This window comes from Panthera pardus, unplaced genomic scaffold, assembly GCF_024362965.1.
Source record: "Panthera pardus isolate Hobbes unplaced genomic scaffold, ASM2436296v1 HiC_scaffold_11, whole genome shotgun sequence".
Classification (NCBI taxonomy): domain Eukaryota; kingdom Metazoa; phylum Chordata; class Mammalia; order Carnivora; family Felidae; genus Panthera; species Panthera pardus.
The window spans coordinates 45696934-45718736 of record NW_026526666.1 but is presented as its reverse complement, the minus strand read 5'-3'; the positions used below and the strand labels follow the sequence as shown (position 1 = coordinate 45718736).

Here is a 21803-nt window from a genome sequence, read left to right as displayed (position 1 = left end):
TCATGTATTGTCTGTCTCCTCACCCAACATAATATAACCAGAAGACCTCCATCAGTGGGCCACTTAAACTACAGACTGTTGGTCCAAGGTTAGGCAAGGTTGGAAAAAAGGCAAAATTTGGGCCAAGACAGTATTGGACATTGAACAGTCAGTACTGGTCTTGGGCAGTGATAGATTTGGTGATGCTGTATCTAACAGGATGCTAATAGATACAGAGAGCCACATGAAAAAAATCTATTTGAATATCAGAGGCTAAGTTAGCATTTCCTAAAGCATGTTCTATGATATAATTTGGAAAAAAAAAACACAGATAAATTAGCAAAATAAAATCAGGAAATATTTTTCCAAATCATATCCTTTCTTTGAGGTTTACATTGGGTATTAAGATACCAAAAACTATGAGAAATATTGGCACAAAAACACTTCCTTACTTGAATATCCTGTTTCCCACACTTATTTCACCAAGGACTATTTCTTCTTCCCCACATCACATGCATTAAATATCTGAAATGAGTGATTAAGGAGAATTAAGAATACAATGTTAGCCATTTAAGAAAGGAATTAAACCTCCAGAAGAACTCCAGTGAAAACTCCTCTGATCCACACAAACTCAAGTTAGGGAGATGTGAACCCATCCTGAGATACTCATTTCTCTCATAGAATTCAATAGATACTTTATCTTGCTGGGTCTGACTCTGGGTTCTGGATAGGGATATATAATACCCAATAACACCCTTATATGTATGATTTCTTTATTCCCATGTGATTCAATGAAAGACTAAGGTCACAACATTCAAACTGAACCTAAACATACAGTGGGGTCCCTGAAGTAATGATGTTTATTTCATTGATATGTAAAACAGATCATTTTGATTCATGTTTAATCTAAAACCTGAGTGAAACCTGGGAAATCAAATAACATTTTTTTTCCAGTATCTGTCCAAAGGGCATTTTGGAAAATATCAAATTTAAATGACCTTTCTTTTGCTAGGTCCTGCAACTGAGAAAAGGGAATTTTAGTATGCTAGGAGAGACCTGAGCCTGGGCCAGTAAATCTCTGCTGTGTCCCTTCCCAGATCCTTACCATCAACCTTGATGGGTCTTTGAAGTCAGAGTAGAGATGGAAATGGTGCCGTGTTGGAAGCAGCAGCAACATGAGCTCCAGATGTGCTGACAGGTGGCCTCCAGGAAGGCTTCACTATAAGGGCAATTAATATGGATGTGACCTTCATCCTGAAATGAGCCAAAGAGACTTTTTGATATTTTCCACGTGTCAGGTCTGAGACTATTTCACAGCAGTCAGGATCAGATAGAACAAGCCTATTAAGGCTCCCCGGATTCAAATTTGCAGTGTGTTTAGAGGAAAGAACATTTATCATGGAGGGTCCAAACTATTTTAAGTTTTTTGCCCTCCATAAATGATAAAACTGTATCTTAAGAGCCTCTATTCCCACCCTAATTCACACCACACACATACATGCACACACACACACACCTCTACAAATCTACGAATACGCATGCATGTACACACAGATGTACATTTTATACTATCATAACAAATATAATACATAAACGGAATATAAATTCCATTTGGAATTATATAGCACTCTCTGCATCATTCTTTACCTTTTAGAGTTCACATAGAATATATTTATCCACTCCTAATGTGAAATATCCTACTCATATTTCAAATTTTAACTTACTCCTCTAAAACTCTTCCCTTACTTCAGAATGAGTTAAGTGGTATTCTGTCTGGGTTTCCATAGCATCCTAAAACATCTATGTCTCTTGGAACCCTTGTTGTATTACATCGAAATATGAATAAGCATCTTATGAACTGAAGATTTCTCAAAGGGCAAGACCTGGTATTGTATTTCCAGAACCAAACAGTGTCTGACACACACTATATCACCAATACTGCTTGTAGAATTTATCCATATCTAAGCCTCTGTACACGGTTAAACAGTGACTTATCCAGAGAATTTGGTCTAATGACTAAGACAGGCATATGAAAATATAATGGGTCAATGCACTAACTATAATTCTGTGTGTATGAGAGACCTTTCTGAAACCCATATTTGACTGATATTTTTGGCAATCACCTGATTAAGTATGCTTAAAAACAATAAACATAGTTTATAATTGTGGTGCTAAATTCTTTTCAAAGTTTTATTTCATGGTAGACAGTCCATAATTTTTTTAATCTAATAATTTAATTTTAGTTTGAATTAGGTATTCTTTGGTCGAACATTGAGGACAATAGGAAAAAAAAATGATTCCTCCCATTGTTTTGAACATAATATCTCAATCAAGGATGCTTGCTATCACTAAATATGATATTTACAAGTGGTTTATATTTGGCTTGCAACCATCTTTACCATTATATGTTCCTCTTGAAACACCTACTCTCTCTGGCTCTTTCAATGGGAATAATCACGAGCAAAGAAGGGCATTCCTTTTGAGAAGTTAGATCATGGGATCATGGCAGCTGTCACATAGATTATGAATTTCTAACAAAGTACTTTTATTTCCCATTATTGTCACACTTTAAACACCTATTTGTCTCTAGCCCCCACAGGGATTGGTTGAACTGTCACAAGGTTAAAAATGTGTACATACAGAGCTGAGGCTATTTTTAACGACATACGCTATTTTAGGCTTGTCTGATATTTTCTGAAAGCATACTAATACTCCCTCTGGAGTTTCTCACCATCATCTGAACTACTTATTCTCAGAGAAACTTATTATAATGGGTAAACTTTACCAACTTCATATCTACTTCATCTTCCAAATCATTAATAAATACAGCACAGAAACCATCTAATCGACTGTTGTTAAAGAGTCTGAGGCTGATTCTATTTTCCAAAGTTATTTCAATTGCCCTTCCTGCCAGTGTTCACTATTTCTCTAAGTACAGTCTCATTTTAAGTCCCATTGTTCATCACTAGTTACAAGAAAATGACGCCTCCACTTGCCCAAGGATAGAGCACTCCATTGAGGGAACAATCTCACCCTTTCATGATCACCGTGAAAACCGCTTTCATCAACTACTCAATGTCACACATCACAAAACTAACTAAATGCTTCCATTCTCCTTTCTAGGCACCAAACAAGCTATTCAAAGCAGCAATTTATTTATGACAGCAGGAAATTGGTTCCCCCTACTATCTTTCCAATGTGTTGCTGAAGTGGGTATTTCTTCAAAAATTGAGTTCATCCCTTATTCTCAATGTAAAATGATTTTACACTCTATTGTTCTTTATAACCTTTGCCTTTCAACCACAGTGAGAATTAACCACATTTTATGAGTTTCTCCTCTCCTTTTTGAGAGAAACACACACACACACACACACACACACACACACACACACACAGTAGCAAAGGGCAAGCTTCAACATAGATATATCTTAGATAACCCGAAACAATGCCACTTTTCCTAAGATGGTAACTACAAGGTTAAAAATTAAACCACTGGATGATTTCTTTAAAGACACTTTGGCCATTTCCTTTGTTTATTAGAACAATGTGTTTACAAAGAATAAGGCATAAAGTCAAAAGATCTAAGTTTGACTGCTCTTTTTCAATAAGTATGTGACTTTTGGAAAGTCCAGCTAACTCTTAAATTTCATTTCTCCTTCTGTAATATGGATGATGGTGACTGACCTGTTTACCTTACCAGGCCATTATAAGACTCAAATCAGCTAATATATGAAGGAACTTTATAAATGCAGAGCAGAATACAAAAGTGATGCAATATTATCAGTCTTCCCCCAAAATTAATAACATTGAAGAAAATTAAAAATTAAGGCAATATCATGATTTTTTAAACAAGCATGTGAGAACATATTTTTAAAAAATTTCCCAAATGTTAAAAGATAATTTTAAAAACCAAGCCTAACACACTTAAACTGAAGTAGTGTTCAAGAGGTGTGATTATAGCAAAGCTGTACTTCTCTTTAATGGAAATAAACATCAAGTAATAAAAAATGAGACAGGCACAGGCAAGTAATTTTCCCACAAAATAGAATCAAACTATTCTTCCTAACAAGACTATGTATAAGGGTGGTCCTCCACTAGAAGGGGTAAGAGAACCAAAGAATAAACTAGAAATTTGAATGGGAGTCCTTAAAAATGTAATCGAGAATTGATGTATCTTTATGTCTTTGGCTTCAAAGCAGCTAGAGAAATAGAGGACTCAGGTACAAGTAATATCAATAAACTTTGCTTAAAGAGAAACAGTCCAATGCCTTACCTGAGCGGTTTAATAAATTGTTTCAAGGAGAATTGCTGTGAACTGGGTTACTAGGAGCTGACCATGGTTGAGAGGAAGAATTGACACATTTAAGAAAAACAAAGCAGGGGCACCTGGGTGGCTCAGTCAGTTAAGCATCTAATGTCAGGTCATGATCTCACGGTTTGTGGGTTCTAGCCCCATGTCAGGCTCTGTGCTGACAGCCCACAGCCTGGAGCCTGCTTTGGATTCTGTGTCTCCGTCTCTCTCTGCCCTTCCCCCACTTGTTCTCTGTCTCCCCAAAATAAATAAATGTTTAAAAAATTAAAAAAAAAAGAAAAACAAAGCCTAATGAAGGACATTTTGGATAGTCAGGTCATGGTGATTATTCTGTTAATCTCTTGTGCATTTCTTTCCCTTTCTCTAATTTGATAAGACTATACATAATAAAAAGAACTTAGAACTAGTTAATTCCCCACTAGTAAACCAGGTTGGCAGCTTTACACAGAACCTTGAAGTGGGACTCTGTTACTTGATCTGTAAAATGGGAAAGTCAAAATGGGGATTGGGAGTCTTCCAAATTTTAACTATATTTTCTAAAAATCCTTTTTCTCTGAAGTGTTCTTCATGTATGTGTTAAAGCTATTTTTTTATTGCTTTGCTTGTTTTCAGGATAGGAATTGAGACTTATATTGGTAACCAGTGACTAATATTGGTTACGCTCCACTCTGTGTCTTACATGGCTCCACATTACTACTTCTCCCACCCCACTCCCGTCCGCTTTCAAGCATCCATTTCTGTCTTAAGAGGCTTCTTTGATGTTTTAAGGTTCTGAAAGTTTCACCAGTCTAGAAATCTTGGCAGACAGGAGTGACTTTAGATTTTGGAAAGCTAGGATAGCTCTGTCCAATAATTGTCTCCATGAAAATCAGTGTAGAGATAGTTGAATGCTCATGGGCAACAGCCAGAACTGAGTGGAAGGAAGGAGGACATCTTCCAATGACCTCCTAAGCAGACAACATCTTGACTCCCAGACCAGGTATATCAGAAGTTCAGAATGAAAACACATTGGCGCCAATATCCCAGAGAAATGGGTCCAACCATGATACTAGTCGTTAACTTTGGCTCTAAGAGAAGATACGATAGCTGTAAGGAACAGATTCTCAACCTTCCACCATGTTATCTGTCTATCAGTTAATTAAGTAGGTAAATTTATGAGAGTATTATGAAAGGTAAATTTATGAGAGTCCCTTTAGTGTATTCTAGGTCTACACTGTATGCAAATAAACTAACCAGTTCATATATTTATATTTATTATTCTTACATACAGTATATTTGTTCATCATAGATACAGTTCAGCAAAGCCTATACTGTTGTTTTTGGTCTGTTTGTTGTTGACAGTGATTGTAGTTTGAGGTACTCAGTTTAATAATGAATTAGCATTCTTCAGTTGGGTTCCATGGTTTATTCCCAACCATGTTCAACACTCTCGACTTTAATAAAAGAAGAAAAAGAGGAAAACAAACAGACAAAAACTTGGCACTCAGCAAAGTGGTAAAAGCTTGAATGACAAATATGTTACACCTCTCACACAAAAGTCATTTTTGAGTTTAGAATCTGAAATGCTCTGCTGAGATAACCTCATCCTAAGAAGACAGGGAGAAGAAACAGGCAAACATACTGGCATGAAATATGGCCAAAATGAAAAGTAAAGAAGACACAGGCGCTCACCATTGTGTGCCTAATATGCATTGAGTGCTTCAAATACAATAGGTGTTTCCTTCATTCTTCAAACCCTGAAGGCAAAGAAAGGGGCAAACGTCGCTTAATAACCTTTCCAAAGTCATGCAACTAAAAAGAAATAAAGTCAAAGATTTGATACGAGATTGATCTGAGCACAGGTTTCATGTCCAGGATTTTTTCAGGTACATGAAGGATAAAAGAAGCAGTGATAGCCCACATTACGGAGCATGTACCACTTTCCAGGCACAGATCTAAGAACTTTGCATATGTTGCCTCATTTATTCTTCTACAACAAAATTTTTTAAATAGATATTATTAAAATCCCTTATTTAAATAAAGAATGAACATAGAGTTTAATTAACTTGCTCAGTGTTGCCCACCTTGTCAGGGGCAAAAACCCAGGTGTGAACACTGTAATTTTGACCTTAAAGCCAATGTTTAGTCACTATTCTTAGTATACAACAGCTGAACTCTAAAACATTGTCCAATTTTTTATGGACCAGAACTCCATACTCCTAGTACTCAGTGCATTCATTCAAAGGCTATTTATTAAGTGCTGACTATATGATACACTCTATTAGAAACTGGGGATCCAAAGAAAAGTAAACCAATGACTCCTGCCTCTGCTACCTTGTAACAGTAATAGCAGCAAAAACCAAACCCGGTCACAGAAGGCCATCTATACTTATATGATCACCAATGATAAAAACCACAAATCCTAGCCTGGGTAGAAATAGGAAAGAAATAGAATATTAAAACCAAGATGAAAATGATGGGAGGATCTGTTTCAGATATGTGTTGGGTCATGTTATATGTCTAATTAATTAAAGTAAACCCTCAACAAACATCCTGTACCAGGGCTCTTTTAGGTGCTCAGGGAGCTGCTAGTAAAGGAAAAAGAAAAAATTCCCTATCTTAATGGAGCTCACATTTGCTACAGCCCGTTTTCTTTACTGTATTACCTTTATCACATCACCTTTATCAGTAGAAGCACTATTAGTCTAATTAAAATATAAATGGAAGACATTTGCTATTGATTTTGTATATTTCAAGATATATATATAAAGATAGGAGAATATCTGATTTTATAAATAACTATTATTCAGATCCATTGATTAAAAAATATTTAACATTAAATAACGCTGATCATTATATCTCCTGGTTAGTTTGAATATCATTTTCCTCTAGTAGATAGTGAAATAATGCCTACTTCTACTTTTAAGCCCCTTTGTTGAGCTGTTGATTTCAATCCTGGCAGTGTTTACGCATATGGAACTACATGTCAATCAAGCTCTCTTTCTCACTACCTGGGACTCCACCTCCCCCACCCCATGCCACAACTCTTTTTCATCAGCTAATATGAAGTATAAAATGGGATACTGCACCTCTACCTTAAGTCCACACTATCTTATATTTTATCCTGAAATATTCCTTTTGTCTTGGCATCTTTGTTATATATATCTATATACGTGTGTATATATATATACACATATATATATATACACACGTATATATATATATACGTATATACGTGTGTATATATATATGCACGTGTATATATATATATGCACGTGTATACACACGTGTATATATATATATACACGTGCATATATATATATATATATTACCAAATGTATTGTGCCTTTGACTTTATGGCAAATAGACAAATTAAACATGAAGAAATAAAGGCACTGCCCAATCTGGCTTAAGTGCAGAAGTCCATTTAATTCTACTGCTCTTCCCAAGTAGTTCCCAGGGTCCACACTGAATGGATATAATTTTGCAGCTACTAATTTTCTTAGGGATTCTAAAGAAGTCATGAGAAAATATGTATGTGGCCAAAAAAGAGCTTTTTAATGCATTTTGCAATTTATGCAAATCTATACCTACTATAGCTTGCCATTTAGGAAATTACCTTAAACCATTTTCCATTCACCCGCCATTAACCTAGCTTGACGGATGTCCACTAACTTCCCTACAGTTAAGGCACTATAAAATCTCCATTTATCCCACCAGCTAGATTTTATTTTGCTCAAAAGACTCCTGCCATCCCCAATGGTTGTTAGCCACCATGCAGAGCCTTCCCACTTTTGTTTTAGTGAAAACCTTTCAAACCAGTACTCAGAAGCATTTACCTCAAAACCCCCTTCACCATGTCTTGCTGAAAACAAAGCTCAAAGATATTTTCTTTTTACTTTAAAAAAAATTAATACAATTTTACCTAAAGGGCTGTTCAGTTTGGGAAAAGATTGATACAAATCATTTCTGATGTGCAGGCATCCCTGAGTAATGCATATGCTGTTACCTGTTGGCATTTTTCTCTACCTGCTTGAGTGTACCTGTCAACTTTGAAAGAGGCAATAGCTGATTTTCAATGCAAGCTCATCTGCAAGCAGAGGCTTAGAAAGAAACTCTCAAACAGAGCTTTTACATAATGCCTTGTTCCTACAGAAACCATTTTTGTTTTGTTTGAGCAAGAACTGACCCGTATTCTATCATATGAAAGAGTGTATGTGCATGTGTGTTGTATTTTGCATTTTGATCCTCAGACTGTAATTATAAAGCCTGATCCACTCATGTTGAAAGGACATGATCTTGTATGTTTTCTCTGTTTATTCTTTATACAGGGAGAGGGTTTCAATTTGAACTGAAGAAATCAGACACAACCTTTGATATTAGAAGCATTTTAATTGTTTATTAATACAAATCACCATGAATTTATTGAGGTCAGACAAATAAATACAATAATGTCACTGTGTTAATTTATTGATAAAGTTATCTTAATGAGAAGGTAGTTATTCTAGGCTTCATAGAAAGAAGAAGTGTACTTTTTATAAATTGCTCACAAGATGTATTTCTCTGTGTTTAGGAAAAGATGTTGAAATTCATATGGAAAAGATGTTGACATTCATACGACTTCAAGTCCATTTAGTCAAAGTTATTATTTATCTTCTATATATTGTGTAATGCAAGGATCACTGTGCAAATCAGACTGTTTTGATCCTAAAACTTCATTTTTCTTTCTACCCTCAGGGGAAAAAAAAAACCCTGTTCAATTTTCAATGACTTTCAATAGCAATGCTAGTTATTCCAGATTGTTCATATCCCTGAATAAGGGAATCGGCCTCAAATGGGAAAGTTCTTTTTCTATCTGTAATAGAATATGTTTTTAAAAATTGGTGGCTCCAATGTCAACGTATCATGGGAAATAATACATATAATCAGTAATTTCTTTGTTTCTGAGATGTATTCCAAAATGCAGAGTATATCTCAGGGGCAAAACTGGATTTATTTTTCTCCTTGATTACAAAACCCATGGAATTAGGAATCAGAAAATCATAAAGTAACTGTGTATTATAGTCATGACATTCCTTCTTTACTGTCCCACTTCCTACAGATATGCATGAAATAATTACCTCCTTTTTCCTTATAAATAACACCTTACAGCCTGAGAAGCACGGTTCATACTATTCATGCTCAGGACTGTATCTCCTGCAGTTGATGCTGTGGGTACATGAGGAGAGGGAGGTTTGTTCATCATTCAACTTTGATGCCTTTATAGTATGGCCATCACTCACCAGAGCATTGCATAAATAATGAAAGCATTGTGTTCTCTGAAGGGACAAGAGAACACAACACAACATGAGTAAAGTTCCCACTATGGATTTGGTTTTTCCAAGACTCTTCTGTCTCTGTTGTTATTTTTTAATCATCACTCCCACCAGGCATTGTTTGCCTATTGCAACAGTAACTAAATGAGTTGAGAATTCTGTCAGGTTTATATCCACAGCGGTTACTGCAGACATTACTAACTCATTAAAAAAAGAAATTCAGAAGAAACAAAGAACGTTTACTCTCCTTTTCAGATATCACTATTTAACAATAACTATTCCTGGTTCCAAAGGTATAGATGCAAACTACGGTTCCACAGTAGGCCAACTTGTTTTTGTTTAAAATAACATTGATAAATGCTTAAGAAAATGTTGCCTTATATGGGGCACCTGGGAGGTTCAGTCAGTTAAGTGTCCTACTTCGGCTCAGGTTATGATCTTGTGGTTCATAGGTTCAAGCCCCGAATCGGGCTCTGTGCTGACAGCTCAGAGCCCAGAGCCTGCTTCAGATTCTGTGTCTCCATCTCTTTCTGTCCCTTCCCCGCTCCCACTCTGTCTCTCTTTCTCTCTCTTTCTCTCAAAAATAAATAAACATTAAAAAAATTATAAATAAAAAAAAATGTTGCCTGATAAAATTCATTCTTTGCTTCATTACAGCTATGTGCATTATATGCCCTATAGAGTTTGTTGTTGTTGTTTGTTTGTTTGTTTGTTTGCTTTTTCCTAAATAGTTTAAATGGCCAGACATTAGCACATCTTTTGATAGATAGTAAGACCTCGGTAAATATAAACTATTACATGTGAAACAATGACACTTTTGAAAACAAATCCTACCCTGAAAGGACATTACTGATGTGCCATCATCAAAGAAAATTAAAACTATGAACTGGAGGCTTAGAATTCTAAATAAGGAGACAAAAAATTGATTTAAAAAACAAAGACTTCATCTTTGAAATTTAAATGTATTGGATTCTTAAGGTGGAAATGGTCATAAATGATTAAATGTCCAACTTTGGACATGTTTGTGAAAGCTTAGCCCTTTTGCTCTCAAAGAGTATTTTTAAATCTTTGTTTCCAGAGCCCTGGGTTTCCGTAGTGTTGCCAGGGTGCCTGCTTCCAGGAACCAGGGAACAGGGGTTGGAAAGGTGATGCTTTATCTGTAGGGAGCTAAAGTACAGAAAGGAGAAAAGAAAATGTGGAGAAGAATCTTGAAGTGGAATATGGGGCAGGATTTTTCCAAAGCATATTGTATTATTAAAAGATAATATATCATGATAACACAAAATGAAAGGCAGTTGGTAGGATAAGGTTGAAACAACACTGACTTCAAGACAAAGAGACTGCGTTTGATTACTGTGATTATCATTTAAAAATGTTGCAGTCCTAGGAAAGTTATTACACCTGTGAGATTGCTTATTCATGAGCAAAATAGTGAATTCCAGTAAGAACCAATGTAATGAGTATACTAACTAACATATGTGAAACTTTCCATACAATGTGTGGACCTTGTAAATCCTGCACTTTCTAAGACAGGCTTGTGAGTATGCTCAGCTGAGGTGAATATAGCAAGATAACAATGTAGGTGCAATTTATGAATGTATAGAGAAAATGAAGACTAGATTTAAATGATAAGAAAATATCTAAGATAAGATTAATAATAGTCTAGTCCAACAATACAATAGTTCAACATAGGATTTTTCTACTTTATGGTGGTGAGAAAGTGATACCCATTCAGTAGAAACCATACTTTGAATTTGGAATTTTGATCTTTTCCCAGGCCAGTGATATGAGGTATAACACTCCTGTGATCTGAACTGTGTCAGTGAGCTGTGGCCCCTGGTCAGCCACGTGATCACAAGGGTAAAGAAGTGACCATCTTCTGTAAACTTACGTAAACTTACAATCACTCTGTACCCAGACAACCATTCTGTTTGCCACTCTCAGTACAGTATTCAACAAATTACATGAGATAGTCAACACTTTATTATCAAATAGGCTTTGTGTTAGATGATTGTGGGCTTAATGTGAGGGTTCTAAACATGTCTAAGGTCACCTAGGCTAAGCTCTGATGTTCAATAGGTTAAGTAAGTATATTGATTGCATTTCAACTTACAATATTTTCAGCTTATGATGGGTTTAACAGGACATAGCCCCATTGTAAGTCATCAGACTAAAATGTTTAAATGAAAGTAATTTCCCTCTTTAATGTGTGAATATCAATGAAAATATATAAAAAAGATATTTTGGCATTGTCATTTGGAAGACAGGGGGTAGCAGCATGCTTACTTGCTGCTGTCCTGGGGCATGTGAACGTTTTAACATCTCATGATTTGGGTCAGTAGAAGGTATGTTGTAATCCCTCAGATACTGTGATGTTTCTGTAGCATTGAACATTATTAACAATTTCCATAAATTATCTTCTCACGTTTAAAAAAATGTTTATTTATTTTGAGATCGAGAGAGAGAGAGCACAAGCAGGGGAGGAGGGATAGAGAGAGAGGAGAGAGAGAATCCTAAGCAGGCTCCTTGCTCAGCGTGGAGCTTGGCAGGGGGCTCCATCCCACAATTCTGAGATCATGACCTGAGCTGAAATCAAAAGTCCGACACTTAGCCAACTGAGCCACCCAGGCATCCCTATTTCTCACATTTTAATTCCTTATCCAATGTTCCCTGCAAAAATTGAAACCCTTTATCATTCCAAATGTTTATTTTCTCTCCTTTCACTTAGTGTCAGGAACATTAATTGAGAAAAAACTAAAAGCCAATGAGCAGATTAATATCACTACAGGACTGTAGTTCCCAACTTCCTTTGGGACCTTGGTTATGACCATGAATTCTGTAACATGCCTGTTTTGCTTCCTTCTGCAATTCCAGAATTTCCCCAGTCTGATTAAGACATCTACATCTGACATTCACTTTTAGCAGATGCCCTTAACATTTACTTGAGAGTAAAAAGGAGACTTTTCTGTCACCTGGGATGACAAGAATCTCATGAACTTTTTCTTTCGCCACCCACAAGTATATATCCACATCAAAAAAATCTTATTTTATTTTTCTTATTTTAGTAGGAAAGTGTTTTCTTTTGTGTTCTGTGCTCTGAATATACCTCTTCAGAGACCTGTCTCCCTATTTCCTTATATTCTTCCTGTCTCTTAATTCTTGAGGATATGAACACTTTTAAAAATAACAGCAATAAAAAACAAGTAACCATTACCAAATTTATTGTAATGTGAGATGAGAAAGTCATTGTTACCCATTTTATCACCGTTCATTTACTCTTCATTTCACTGTTATCTGGATGCTTTTCCTCACCCACCACTGAAACTGCTGTGGCTGGGGTTAAAAGTTCCTTAGGGAAATGATACAGATAGCTGGAAAACCCAGGCCTATGTAAAAGAACCTTTGTTTCAGAAATAATAAACAGAAAAGCCTAATTTTTTCCTGTTTCTTCATTTGATTAAAAGAAAATTGACACTAATGCTTCCAGGAAGATGGAGTAGATATACTTTTCCCTATTTCTCCCTATTAAAAAACACAAACAAACAAAAAACTAAACTAATAACCTTGAACATAATGTATTAAATAAACACAAAAGGTCTATAAAGATAGAGTGCAGATAGGCTATGGAGCTTAGTACCCAAGGAATGATATGATGGTGATGTTTGGAGTTTATTTTTGCCTTAGAGATCTTGGACCAGGAGCTGACTAAGCTAGCAACTTGGAAAGACAAACAGCAGCAGAAAAGAAAAGCCCCAACAAAAACTATTCTCTGTAGCCAAAGAACTCAATAAGAGGAGACTTAGCAAGTCAGAGGTGCTTTAGACATAATCACTCTAGTCTAGCCAATTACATAGAAGAAACTGTGCTTCCATCCAAGCATTATTAGCAAAGGACAAGAGAAGAGCCTGGACTTCCACTACTGCAAATTTCTAGTAAGGTGACCCAATATCCCTACTAGTCTGGGGTCAGAGAAGGCCAAGTAGAGAGCCAGAATTTTCTTACCAACCAGTAGCAAACTCCTCCCCACTGAGAGGTAATGGACACTTAAGGTATCACTATATTCCAGGTGCCTGGATGACTAGGTCGGTTAAACGTCTATCTTCGGCTCAGGTCTGTGATCTCCTGGTTGGTGGGTTTGAATCCTGTGTCCAGCTCTGTGCTGACAACTCAGAGCGTAGAACCTGCTTCAGATTCTGTGTCTCCCTCTCTCTCTGCCCCTCCCCTACTCACTCTCTCTCTCTCTCTTAAAAAATGAATAAACATTTAAAATTTTTCTAAAAGATATCACTATATTCCAAGGAGAATGACTAAAGTAAAAAAAAAACAAAACACATATATGTATCCACACACACACACACGCACACACACACATATGGCAACACCCAATGCTGGATGCTGGAGGATGCAGAGAAAATGAATCACTCATAAAATGCTAGTGAGAACATAAAACAGTGCTGCTACTCTGGACAACAATTTGGCATAAAGAGCTAAACAAGTAACTACTGTATGACCCAAAAATTGCACTCCTAGGATTTATTCCAAAGAAATTATGACCTATGCTCAGACACAAAGCCATACACAAATATTTATAGCAGCTTTATTTATAATAGCCCCAAAGGTTTCCCTCAAAGTGTGAAATTTTGGAGCAACCATTCCATGGAATACTACATAGCAATAAAAAGCAAAAAAATAAAAAATAAAAATACTGATCCAGGCAACCACCTGGGCGGATCTCCAAAGAAGCGCACTCTGTGAGAACTGGTTGAGGTAAAGAAAGCCAATCCCAAAAGATAAATTACTGTATAATTGCACTTAAGTAACTTTCTCAAAGTGACAAAATTATAGAAATGGGAAGCATATAATGACTCCCAGGTGTTAATGCAGGGGTGGGGTGGGAAGGAAGTTGCTGTAACTGAAAAAAAGGCAGAATGAGAGCTCCATGTACTGAGGAGACATTCTGTGTATGAATTATGTGCATGTCAAAATCCTGGTTGTGATATATACTATAATTTTGGAAAATCTTTTCCTTGGGGGACAACTGGATAAAGGGTACGTGGTATCTCTCTGTACTATTCCAACTGCAAACAAATTTCTATCTTGAAAGAAAAAGTTTAATTGAATAAAGTAAAAAGAGATAGATAGGAAAATATAATTGAACATTGAATGCAAATACAAGAATAACAAGTTGAATGGTTTGTTGTTTATGACAAACTTAAAGCTTAAATGAAATGGATACATTATTTGAAAGCTAAAATCTACTCAAACCGAAACAAGGAGAAATAGAAATTCTATCAGCCCTAACTCTGCTGAAGAAAATGAATTTATAATTTAAATATTGCTCTAAAGTAAACTCCTGTTCCAGATGACTTTATTGGTGAATTTTCTTTCAAATATAAAGAAGATATGAAATCAGTTTTGCATAAGAAATAGAAAGACAAGACTTCCTAACTCACTTTATGTCAATAAACTCTGATACCAAGCCACACATGAATATTATAAGAAAGAAAACATGTCAGAACAACATATGTACAAAGACACAAAAATTTTAACAAAATGTTAGCAAAAAAAAACCGAGCAGTATATAAAAAGGATAGATTAACATGATTAAAGTGGGATTTACCTCATGAATGCAAGTTTAGTTTTGTTTTGCAAAATCAATTAAAGTGGCTAGATTATTAAATAAAGATAATATGACTATTGCAATAAATGAAGAAATCATTTAACAAAAATCTTTTTGTTTCCAAATTTTCAGGAAAGAAACTTTTAGCAAACTAAGAACAAATAAAAACATCATTCAATGTGGTAGAGTATAATTAAATTTATATAAGTGTATATAAGTATATACATGTGTATATGTGCACACATACACATAGCCACACAGAGCCACGGCTGCTAACATAATTAATGGAGAAATCCAGAGCAAATTTTTTTTCCATTCTACAATAGGTGAGAGGTCCTATCCAGTATAAAGAGGCAGGAAGAAAAAAAGCATAAACTTTAAAGAGAGAAAGGCATTATTAAATTTTTTTTTTAACGTTTTATTTATTTTTGAGACAGGGAGAGACAGAGCATGAACAGGGGAGGGTCAGAGAGAGGGAGACACAGAATCTGAAACAAGCTCCAGGCTCCGAGCTGTCAGCACAGAGCCCGACGCGGGGCTCGAACTCACGGACTGTGAGATCATGACCTGAGCCGAAGTTGGCCGCTTAACCGACTGAGCCACCCAGGCGCCCCGAGAAAGGCATTATTAAAGAGAGAAAGGCATGATTAGCAAGATCAGTGGATAGAAGGTCAACATAAAAATTAATTATGTTTTTATACCAGCAAAAATTTGGAGAAAATAAAACAACTTTAAAATATATATAATTTAGGATATATAAAAATATAAAATACCATTGCATAAATTTAACAAATGATGAGAGACACACCTACCCTGAAAACTGACATGAAATGCTAATTTTAGTTACACCAGTCTTGCATAAATGGAGAGATACACTATACTGATGAGTTGGAAGGCCCCTAATTGTTAAAAATTAAATTCACCTCAACCTGATCCATAGAATTAATGTAGAATGAATGCCTTCCCAACTGAAGCCCTAGCAAGGTGGGTTTTGTTTTTTGTTTTTGTTTTTTGGAATTGACAACTGATTCTAAAATGCATATGGAAATTTTATGGATCTAGAATAGCCAAACAAATATCAAAAGAACAAAGTTGGAGAATTTCTATTGCCAGATAGTCTAACCATATAGCTACAGTATTTAAGACAGTGGGATAGTCACGAGGATATATAACTTGATCATACATAACTAGAACAATGGGATAGAATAAGGAGTCTAGAAATAACCCATACTTTTACTTTTAATTGATTTTCAAAAGAGGTACTGAAGCAGTTCAGTGGAGGAAGGAAAGTATTTTTAACACGTGCTGCTGGAACAGCCACAAGAAACCTTCGACCCTATTTCATATTTAGACAAAAAATACTTTGACAAGACTCACAGCCCTGGATGTAAAACAGGAGAATATCTTTTTACACAGATGTCATGATTTCTTAACACCCAAAATACTAACAATAAAAGGGAAAAAAATAGTAAATTTGACTTGCGCAAAATTTTAAAATAAGCTCTTATTTTTCGAAAGAACCATTAAGAAAATAAAAAGATATGTGACAGATGGGGAGAAAAATATTCACTAATATCCTATCCTTGTTTTCAGAATATATAAATATATACATAACTCAATAATAAATGTAATATTTAGACTTATACAGACACTTCACAATGCATGTGATGGGCTGAACTATACCCCCTCAAAATTTACATATTGAAGCCCTAACTCCAAAATGTGACTGTATTTGATTATAGCATCTTTAAAAAGATGATTTATGAAATAATTGAAATGGGCCCGAGTCCAATAAGACAACAGGAAAAAATTGGACACACAGATAACAGGAATGCCCTTACATGGAGGAAAGACCATGAGAGGAAGCAGCAATGTGTAAGCCAAGGAGAGAAGACTCAGAAAAAGCAAACATACTAACACCTTCATCCTGGACTTCTAGCTCCCAGAACTGTAAGAAGATAAATTTCTATTGTTTTAGCCACCCAGTCTGCGGTGTTTTGTTATGGCAACTCTAGCAAACTACTGCAATGTAGCTATAAGAGTTACCAGTAGCACTGCAATAAATGTTTGATATTACCAGTCATCAGATAAATGCAATATTAAACCACAATGGGATACTACTTTACACCAACTAGAGTTACTGAAATTAAAAGCCTGACAACAGGGGCACCTGGGTGGCTCAGTTGCTTAAGTGTCCGACTCTTGGTTTCAGCTTAAATCATGATCTCACAGTTTTGTGGGTTTGAGCCCCACACTGGGCTCTGAGCTGGCAGTGTGGAGCCTGCTTGGGATTCTCTCTCTCTGTCCTTCCCCCAATTGTGTTGCCTCTGTCTGTCTCAAAATAAGTAAATAAACTTAAAAAAAAAAAAAAAAGAAAGAAAGAAAAGCCTGACAACACCAAGTATTGGTGAGGTTATAGAGCAATTAGTCCTTCCATGTATTGGTAGTAGGAGAATAAAATAAAATAGTGCAACCAAGGGAAAACTTTGTCAATTTCATATATCAAACATACATGTATCCTATGATCAAGAAGTTCCACTGATGAGGCTCCATCTAAAAGAAATTAAAATATATGTCCACAAAAACATTTATAGGAATATATGATCCAACTTTAATATAATAGACTAAAGCTGATAACAACAGAATTATATATTGATCTATAGAATGAACACACAGAAATTTACGAAGTGTTGTATATGTGGAGAGTATAATACTACTTAACAATAAAATAGAACTACTGATACATGAAACAACATGGATGAATCTCAACAACATTACGTTCAGTAAGAAAAAGAAGAACAAATATACATTGTACTTGTTAATGTATATGAAGTTCAAGAACAGACAAATCAAAACTGTAACTGTCTCTTAGAGGGAGGACAGAGATTATTTTTGGATGAAACCAAGGGAAATTTGGAAAGCGTGATTCTTTATCCTGATAGGAGCATAATTTACATGTATGCATTTGTCAACACTGACAGAACTATATACTTAACATTTGTGTATTTCACTCTATATATTTTAAAGTCTCAGTCATTTGGAAGATTATCCTAAAAATTGATAAGAAGACTTCACCTAGGGATGAAATTTGGATGCCAGAGGGACAATGTGAAATTTTTCACTTTTATAGCTTTTGAATTTTGTACCATGTGCATGGATATTACTCATTTAAAAATATAACAAAATGGTTTCAAAATTTTGTCAAAACAAACCACAAACTCCATTTTGATTAAGCTAGGAATTAAGTATGATCTCTATACATTGTAAAGGCTGCCAATGGGGCAGGAGCTAAGTGAAAGGAACAGGTCAGGCACATCTTTGGAAGAAGTTTCACAAGTGGCGAAGACAGGAGATTTCAGAGAGTACCAATCATGATACACTTCATGAAGGCAAGGGACGCAATTGATATATTGATTGCCAAATCAATAAATATAAATGTATTTAGCTCAAGTTTAAAAAAGTACATCGCACTATGCCACAAAAGAAAGCATAGCTTTGTAAAATGTAAATGGCATATTAAAATCAAAATGATTAAGAAGTTTTGAAAATAAACAGAAGGATACACAGAGAGTAAAAAAGTTAATTATTAATATTGGATATTGTGGAATTCAGTACAAAAGAGCATGAATTGGAAAAAGTAGAGAACCTAAAATACTAAAAGGTACAACGCAAAATGAGGACATAAAAGTTAATAATGTATATGAATTTAAATAAGATAGCAACATTTGCAAATCTAAAAGCAGAAAATTAAAGGAGAAATAGATAAAACACAGTTGTAATGGAAGATTTTAATTCATAGCTAACTTCCCTAACTCTAGTACAGCTTATGTAGTCAAAATAATTAATTAGGATATAGTACATTCGGATGTAGTCCTAAGTAATAATAATTAATAACAGACCAAATTATAGGATTCAGAGTCCCCTAAGATGAGGATCACATTTGAAGAGCAGAAGTGTACCTTTAAATCTTTTCATGGCAACTTTAGGAATTGGCTGAACCAGCTGGCTTCACAAGACTCCTTAGATTCACTTTGGTTCAATGAATCAGGGGAGGTAAATTCAGAACCACACAAACAAACCATATTTGCAAGAGGCAGTCTGCTTGTCTGGCAGCAGAGCAGAAGGGACCTTGGAGTTAGAAGAGCCAACTAGGCTGGAATACTACTCTGGCTCCTTCCCATCCTGTCATCCCTTTCCAGACCCCACCATAAATTTCCTTCCAGTTAATTTCCTGCCATGAAAACCCAATTCATTCAATGATGATTAATAAAGAAGGATCAAACACAAATATAATACCTAAAATAAGAAACAGAAAGGCAAAAAGACTAGGGGTAAACACTGATCGTATTTGACTCTTCAACTCAAGAGTAAAACCAACGTATCAGAGTGATAGAATATAAAATATTATGTGCCCTAATAAGTAAAAATAATGTAGAAATTATATAACAAGTGAAAATGGAGAAGAGAAGAGAAAGTGGGAGATAGAATAAGATAACTGGTTACATTATCTGATAAAACTGAGCATCAAAATATCATTTTCAGCTGAAAAATCAAGTAAAGGAGTTCTACTATGTCCTGAAATAAAGAATGGCCCTTATTTTCAATTGTCTATGTAGTAGTTACTAAAATATTTCACTTAGTAGATACCAAAGAAAACCTTCCAAAAAAGAAATAGTGTGTGTACACACACACACACACACACACACAACATATTATCTGAACAAAATGGGATCAAACTAGAAATGAACTATTAAACCATAAAATAAAAAATTTATACCAACTAGAAATTTAAAACTGTTTCGTAAGCATCTCTTCTTTAAAATAGTGAAATCTTGGGGTGCCTGGGTGGCTCAGTTGGTTAAGCGTCCAACTTCGGCTCAGGTCATGATCTCACAGTTCATGAGTTTGAGACCCTGGTAGGGCTCTGTGCTGACAGCTCAGAGCCTAGAACCTGCTTCAGATTTTGTGTCTCCCTCTATCTCTGCTTCTCCCCCACTTGTGTTCTCTCTCTCTCTCTCTCTCTCTCTTAAAAACATTAAAACCAAATAGTGAAACCAAACACAAGAGACAAAATTCTTAGAAAATAATGTAAATAGCTATACTACATACGAACTCTATGGGATGAAAAACAAATCTGGATAGCCCTGTAGCCTGATTTCTCATGTCTGTTTGGGGGATAGCTTAACAGAGAGCTAGCACAGCCAAAATGAGTCCTCTGCAGAGTAGGACCATCACCTCCACTGATGTCATCATTCCTGACTGACAAGGCAGCTCTCAGGGTCCCTTGTATGCATCCTCTTGCTCTTGGTTTGCCTCCGTTCCAATGATGTCCCTAAATGCAGCGATCTTTCAATGCATTTCTTTTTACTTAGAAGAGGGTGATGAGGATGGTGTTCCCTAGCCTCTCTTATACTTACCAATAAATATGAATCACAGTGTAGATATATGACTTGTTCTTGTTCATGTGGTGCTTCTGATTCCAGTCTTGTCTGCTAGCAGAGACAGATGCTTCTCTGCAGTTAAATTGGCCATGGAGCAGGCAGAACATTTATGGTGTGGAATAACAAGATTTCAGGGACGTTGTGTGCTCTGTTACTTCCCTACTGAAGTTATCTTCCTGATAAGACCTCTGATATATCTGTAGGAGAGCTTGCACACCATGTAGATTTCATATTTATGGAATTAGAGAGTTTAACTGGACCACCCCAGGCCTTGGAAGCTTTTCCACCTAGGGACAACATGAGGCCAGCCTAATAAATAGGTGCCTAGTAACTCAAGATGGACAGCGTCACCAAACTGCCCATTATCCCAGTATCCTCTAGAGTGGCTACTGAGGCATCACTGGTTGAGATCAAAAGGGAACTAAGCAGCCATGGGAGCCTAATCGTACAGGATGCAGCAAGGTGTTGGAGATAACTATTTTGGGCTCCTGGAGACAATAAGAGAATAAGACCCCCCAACAAGCAGATGAGCTAAGACATAAGGATAGGCTACAAAAGGAAAATTCCAGATGGTGGCTCTTGTAGTAGCCAGAAAATAGGAAGCCAGATTCTTTGAGGAGATGCTAAAACATATGCATTATTTCTGAAGGCTGGGAAAGTGATGAAATTACAAAGACAAGGGACAAGCTGAGATGAAATGGCTACTCTCATAGCAATAACATAGACAGGCCAATTCCAAAACTCATACTAGACTTCAGAACATTAAGATGGAAAGAACAGATACAGGGATTAGGTCTGGGACTTGCTCCTGCACTCTTCTCTCAGGTGAACAATCCAAACATTCTTGAACTTGTTGGATGCTGAAGTACACATGCCTAGTATTTGAGTTCCTTTTTTTTCTTTCTGAAATATACTTGCTAGTTTTTTGCCACCCTGTTCTCTTGCCTGGATAAAGATGCTTTGGGCACTTGAGTGATATGTTAGTTTTCTATTGCTGCATAAGAATAATACATAAGAGCTTAAAACAACATACATTTTTTTAGCTCTAAGTTCTGTAAGTCAGAAGTCCAGGCACAGCCTAACTAGGGTCTCCACTCAGTATCTTCCAAGACCAAAATCATGTTGTCTGTAAGTTATGTTCTTATCTGGAGCCCAGG

General features: G+C 35.9%; 1 long non-coding RNA gene across 1 annotated transcript in view; it reads right to left on the bottom strand.

Moving 5' to 3' along the window:
- Nucleotides 1–426: 426 nt before the first annotated feature.
- LOC109266678 (uncharacterized) overlaps nucleotides 427–21803 on the bottom strand; it is a 217349-nt gene continuing 195972 nt past the window's right edge. Inside the window, exons 5-6 of the long non-coding RNA XR_008419136.1 lie at nucleotides 1085–1233; nucleotides 427–504 (exon numbers count right to left, since the gene is read on the bottom strand). This is a non-coding gene — a long non-coding RNA (uncharacterized LOC109266678). The remainder of the gene's footprint in view (nucleotides 505–1084; nucleotides 1234–21803) is intronic.